The following is a 6,330-nucleotide window of genomic DNA, read 5'->3' on the forward strand; positions in this document are numbered from 1 at the left end:
CTTTAAAAGACAGAGTGACCTATAACGCAAACATCATACCAGCTAACTTGATAGTTGAGAAATGTTTCCTGTCTCTAGTGTCTCCTTAAAGCCCTAACACTAAATGGTATGCTTTAGAGATACCAACTGATTATTAAAGAAAAAAAAAATACTCTTTTAAAAAGCTAAAATTTTTATATCCTACTCTGAAGAAATCTAGACTGGGGAATGTTGCTTAGTGGCAAAGTACTTTTCTACCATGCACAATCCATAGCATAAAAAAATGATAAAGTTAAAAAAAAGAAGTGCACACTCCCATAAACTAACTTCTCCATTTGCTTTCAGAAATGTTTGTAAAGATGGCACCTGAAGGCAAAATAAGTCTACACCCAGTACTCAACTCTGATATTTTGCCCATAGTCTTGGGGTTTTCAGTGTAATCACTAACAAAGCAACCGTGGTAAGAACCCTGCCAGTTACTAGTCACAGCATATAGTAATCTTCAACACATTAACGCAGTGTCAGAAACAAAGAACGTAGGTGCTAAAAGAACCCAGATGTCAAAAGTAAGGGCATGGATTATAATGTGGAAACGGAACAAATGGAAAAGAACGCTTCGTTGGTGAGACCTACCTTCTGCAAGTAGACTTAGGTGGGGGGGGGTCGGGGGGTTGGGGGGGTCGGGGGGGAGGCAGGGAGCAAGATGTGAAACTGGTAGAAAAGTCAGCAACCTTCAGTCTCTGGAAGTCTTTAATTGCAGGCCAGGTTCTGAATAATAAGCTTGCTGACCTACCAACTGTCAGATATTTTTAGCCATGAATTTATTTTTAACACTTTTGTTTTAGCCATTTCAAAGGAAGGAAGCCGTCTCTGCATCTTCTTGTGATTTCTGTGATGTGTTTTGGAGAAAATAGCCCCAATGTATTTCACACCTATAATTTTATTGCTTGGAAAGGACTCGAGGCTCTGGCAGGCACGGTGGTGAGATCTGCCTGTGCCAAACCTGTGACCTCCCTGGCCCTCAAGCTGCACAGCCCTATGCAAGGAGAAAACCCACTACATATATCTCTCACATCCAGAGAATGTGCGTGTGCACACAGGGGCTTCCTCGCCAGGGCCCCCGATCCAGGCCGGGTGGCTTTCCTGGGGCCGCTGCTGTCCCCACAGCCACCTCAGCTACAGTCGTGGGACAGGCCCTGTCATCCTGGGCAGAGCCAGTGCGTGACATCCACTGTGAGTTCTGTGGTAACTTCTTCAAGAACTACAAGGGCCTTTCTAGCAATGCACACTCCTAGCTGAGCTAGATAGGTGTGACTGAGTAGTTTGTCAGTGGTCCACCGATCTACACACTTCGGGAGATACTGAAAAAGTCCAAGTTGTGCCTCATCAAAAAAGAGCCTCCAGCTGGAAACCTAGCTGCTCCCCTCACCAAAGATGGCTCCCCCACAGAAGCTCCCGGGGCTATGCATTCCTCACTGCCTCTGTCACCCCTAGCTAGCTGGCCGGGAAAACCAGGAGCTGGATCAACCCAGGTTTCCCCGGGGGCTCAGCCTGCGGCCCATCACAGGGGCTAAGCCCTCAGCAACCAGCTACCTGGGCCCAGTGACAACCAAGCGGCCCCTCCAGGAGAACCGCTTCCTTCCAGCAGAGGTCAATGCCAAGACCTACATCCAGACTAAACTGCCCTACAAGGCAAAGACCCTCCATGAGGAGACCTCCTACTCCTCCACCGTGGCCTGCTGCGAGCTAGCTCTGTGATCTTTTCTTTGAAAACCACAAAGCCCAAGCGTTTTCCCAGCGTTGCGAGGGCGCACCTGCGGCAGTTCGGCAGTTCGGTGTGATGGGGTGGTGTGTCAATGGCTCTCCCACTGAGACGCTAAGTGCGTAGATCAAACACCTACCCCAGAAAGTGGGCGCCTTCCGAAGCTACATCCGGGGGGGAGGCACCCCTTTACCAAGAAGTTCGGCAGCGATGGCCATTAGCTGTGACAGTGAGAAGTGGCCACGCGTGGTTTTGGCACCTGGGAGCCTGTTACTGTTTGGCCAAAGGGCTGGGGTAAAACCAGGGTCTGAAGTTGGCAGGTGAACGGCCTCTGGCAACCAGCCCACCGAGGGACCATGAAATCAGAAGAACACAGGCACCAGGGAAAGAATATCAACACATCTGAACGCCTACAAGCCAGCCCTCCAGATGCCTCAGCAGCTCAGTGTGATGAGGAGGCCAATGACCTGCCACAGAAGCTGGAAGAGGTTGGGCAACCTCCACCCTGGGTCCGGCCAGTCCTCTCCCTGGTGCCTCACCTCTCAGCCCCCAAAAGTCACCACTAAAGTTTGTCAGCAACATTATATACTCTCAAGTTCAGGTTCTGTGAAGTGGAATTCCACAGTCCACTCTCCATCCAGGAAGAGCGGGTGCCACATATTCTAAGGATGAAGTTCTCCAAAACAAATCCTCCACCTGAGGCTCCTCAGGCCCCACAGGCACAGACAGCAGCTGAGAGGCATCCTAACATACAAGCATTCCAGATCCCCTTTTGTGCCACCTGCCCCTTCCCATTTCTCCTCCGTATTCTCCCCTCTTCCTCTTTTCCATTTCCAAAGAACAAGCCAAAACAGCCACTCTTGGGGGCCAGGCACACTATAACCTGGATGCCTGGAGGCCAGCTAACCACCCTTCCACCAGCCTTAAGAATCTGGGACCACCAGGGTATCTGGTTGAGCCTACCTGGTTGGTCCAGCCGGGGCAGCAGCCAGCCCCTTGGTCGTGACAAACCTGGTTGCAGGGAAGAACAACCCTCCTGTGTGTCTAGCAACCAGGCAGGGCTATGTCTGCCACCTGTGGCCATTTGCAAAGACCCCAAAGACTATCTATTCTTTTGGCCCCATGAATATCTATTCCCACCCAGACACAGGTAAACATACATGTGCACCTAATGAGATCTGGGTTCTGCCCTAGTCCCCTCAGTTCCCAAGTAAAAGACTACATCATGTCTTGGTGACTGTTCAGGGAATCCATGCTAACCCACTAGGGCTTGGGAACCTTCACTGGGCCCACAATGCCACAGAAATACCTGTTGGCTGCCTCCTCCCACAAAAGGGGTCTTCCTAGCTTGGAATTGTTCAGAGCTAATAGCTGCCTCCTGCCAAGTCAGAGCCTCAGGGGCTCCAGGGCCAGGAAAGTAGAGTGAGGGGTGAGACTCTCCTCCCTCAACCCTGCCACCCTCCCCTCTTTTCACTGGGGCTTTCTATATATAGCTCCTTAGATCTTGCACTTTTTTTAAAAAAAACTGTGTTTTGTGTAGAGAATAAAGAAAGTGGATCTTTTTATTTTGCAATCCTGGTCCAGCTATATACCAGGAGCTAATTGACCTTTTAACCTTTTTTGGAGGCCACCTTTTGGTTATCAATGTATCTAAAAATATGAAAATTAAATTCCTCTTTTTGAAACAAAAATAAAACACTTAGCCTTTTCTCTTCTAAAATGTCATTTATTTCCACCCAGTACTTCCACCACCTCTTCCTGCTTCCTAAGGTTTGAATGATTTGTGTTTCCACACTCACTCATGCATTCTCCATATTTCATCCATCCTCTGATGGGAGCAGGCTGGTAATCTTTTTTATTAATGGCACTGCACTTTATTTAACTTTGAAGGATATTCCTTTTATTTTATTTATAATTTAAGCTAATAATAGCCACAGAACACCTATCAGTGTCCATTATGAAGAACATAGGCAATGCAGATGGAGCATTCACTGTCTATGTTTCTGTTCTGAGGCATGTCTTTGATATTAACAAGAATGACCCTGTCTCCCCAGGTCAGGTCAACTATACTGCAAACAATTGCTGCTACACCAAGTGGAGGAGATGTGAACACCTCTGAGCCTTCTGGAACCTCAGCATATTTTCATGTCCTCAGCCTTGTAGTCCATTAGGACATAGGAAACCTTTCCCCTCATGATCACCTTGATCATGTTCACATTACATGCTAAAAATATCCCACTTAACAACAACAGAAAATCCTCTTTTTGAGATAGGATAGGATATAGGATATGGAATATGAAATATGGGTTATAGGATATAGAATATAGGGTAGGATAGTAAAGAGTCAAGGTTGGCCTGGATCTCACAACCCTCCTTCCTTAGCATCACAAGTGCTGGAAATACAGGTATCGACTGCTATGTCCAGCTCAACTGTGCACCTTTAATGAGCATGACCATCCCACTAAGCATAAGCTCACTTGTCTCAGCTTCTACTGCCATGCAGTCCCCTGGACTCTGTTGGGAACTTGGATTTAGTATCTAGATTTTCTCTTTACCTTTCCATGTGTGCAAACTTTTTTCCACAGTGCTGTTACAATAATGCTTTTGCTCTCAGATCTCCTGCTTTTGGTGTTTCTGCCACACAGGAGACAGGCCAAATTTACTTTCATTTTTGTATGCTGAAGCCTTGAGATCTGAACTTTGTTGAACAAGAAGGACAATCCTCCCATTGGCAGGAATTCCTGGAGATAGATAGATAGATAGATAGATAGATAGATAGATAGATAGATAGATAGATAGATAAATATTGCCTCTGAATATCTTTTTCTGATACAAAGCAGCCAGTTCAAAGTCTATACTGAAACCTCTTATCCACTCAGCCTGGTGGGCATGGCTCACTCCACATACAGAGGTTGCCTATGGTCTTCAAACCTATCACCTGAGACTGTTTGTCATCCTCCAGGGAGGCAATCACAATAAAGTCCAGACTTACACTTTCCTCCCATCCCTCAGAACTACACCGACACTCCTCTCCCCATCTAAGGCCTCCGCAATGTGGCAAACTCTTCTCTGCCAGCTGTTCTTTTAAAGGCAGTCACTGCTCTGCTTTCCTCACCATAAAGCCAAGATTTAAAACATCACCCTTTGGCATAAAATCTTTCTCAGAATTCAGATGAGGGTATTTGGAAAATTTTCATAGAAAGTCACACATAGTACTTCATCATTTTCTTCATGAATTTATAGTGATCAGCCATTACCCATTAACTTTGACTACAGTCTCTAGTTACTTCAGAGGATACTCCTACATTTCATGCCTTTCCCATGCACCTAACTTTTCTGCCCTGCTACCATATCTTCTACTTAATGAAGAAAGTAGAAGCCATCAGAGCTGACATCCCTCCTTTACCAAGTAGTCTTCTTATGCCTGCCTGCAATTTCACCCTCCTCCAAGTATAGAAAAGCTGCTTTGTGTCCTGGACAGAGTATGGCCTTCCACTCATGGGTATTTTTCATCATCCACGAAATCACAGCAGAAGTGGTTCTTACCTTTTCATGTTTCCCTGAGATTGTGCCTTCTGCATAGTACAACATATTTAAGCCATGCCCCTGATGTCCTCACACTGAAGCCAATAGACATCCTGAGGCATCTGAGGCCAGTCTCCAGCATGCTTTCAACAGGTCTGAAAACACTCAAGTATGTATTCCTAAAAGACAAGAACTTTCAGGAAATGTGACCAAAAATGACTTAGCACAGATAAAGAACTTTAAAGAAAAAAATCCTTTAATTTGGTCAGATATCCAACTAGGATTCTGTTGTTTATTACCTCATAGTAGATGGTTTTCATGATTGATAAACATAACAATAGAAATGGCCATAGGATGATGAGTAAAAAATAGAAATTACTGTCTAAGTCTTACACTAAACTGTCACAGAAGTATTAAATCAATGGTGAGAATACTTTTCTAGAATCTAACAGTAGATTACCAAGTTTGAGATTTGCCAGACTGGCAGTTTGCCTCCTGACCTACACATTCCAAAGTATGTAAAAGAGTTTATCAGTGCCCTAATTTGGAATTTTGTCATGTGAGCTTAGGACTGAACCCAGTGTGTTGTACTTTTTAGGCAAGTGCTCTATCACTGTGTAAACTCACCAGCACCCTATAGTTGTACAGATCTGAAGTCTCCAAGCATCTCAAAGCCAATTCTATGAGTCAAAGAAAGACCCAACTCCAGGGGACCTACAGCTGACAGCTTTACCTCAATCTGATTTATCTTGTCCACATTCTCAGCTGCCCATACTCCATCAGCCCTCTTGTCAAAAACAAAAACAAAAAACAAAACAAAACAAAACAAACTCCCCAGTACTGCTTTACTTAGACACCTTGCTTAGCTTCTTCGCTGAGCCTGTGTTCCTGATTTACAGATCTATTCTGCACTATGATAAAATTGTCTTCACTTTTATTTTAACTTAATGTGTTATTTCTTGGTTTACACAATTAGACTCCAATATTTTTAACATGTTTGCTGAAAAAATGACAGCCCTGTTTTTCCAGGTCCTATGAATGGTACCTTGTATGTGAAGAATGTC

At 45.0% G+C, this 6,330-nt stretch overlaps 1 pseudogene; it reads left to right on the top strand.

Moving 5' to 3' along the window:
• Window positions 1–1,061: 1,061 nt before the first annotated feature.
• LOC129676975 (protein Wiz-like) lies at window positions 1,062–2,895 on the top strand (annotated as a pseudogene).
• Window positions 2,896–6,330: the final 3,435 nt, after the last annotated feature.

Source organism: Psammomys obesus, unplaced genomic scaffold (assembly GCF_907164565.1).
Source record: "Psammomys obesus unplaced genomic scaffold, mPsaObe1.curated_primary_1811, whole genome shotgun sequence".
Lineage (NCBI taxonomy): Eukaryota > Metazoa > Chordata > Mammalia > Rodentia > Muridae > Psammomys > Psammomys obesus.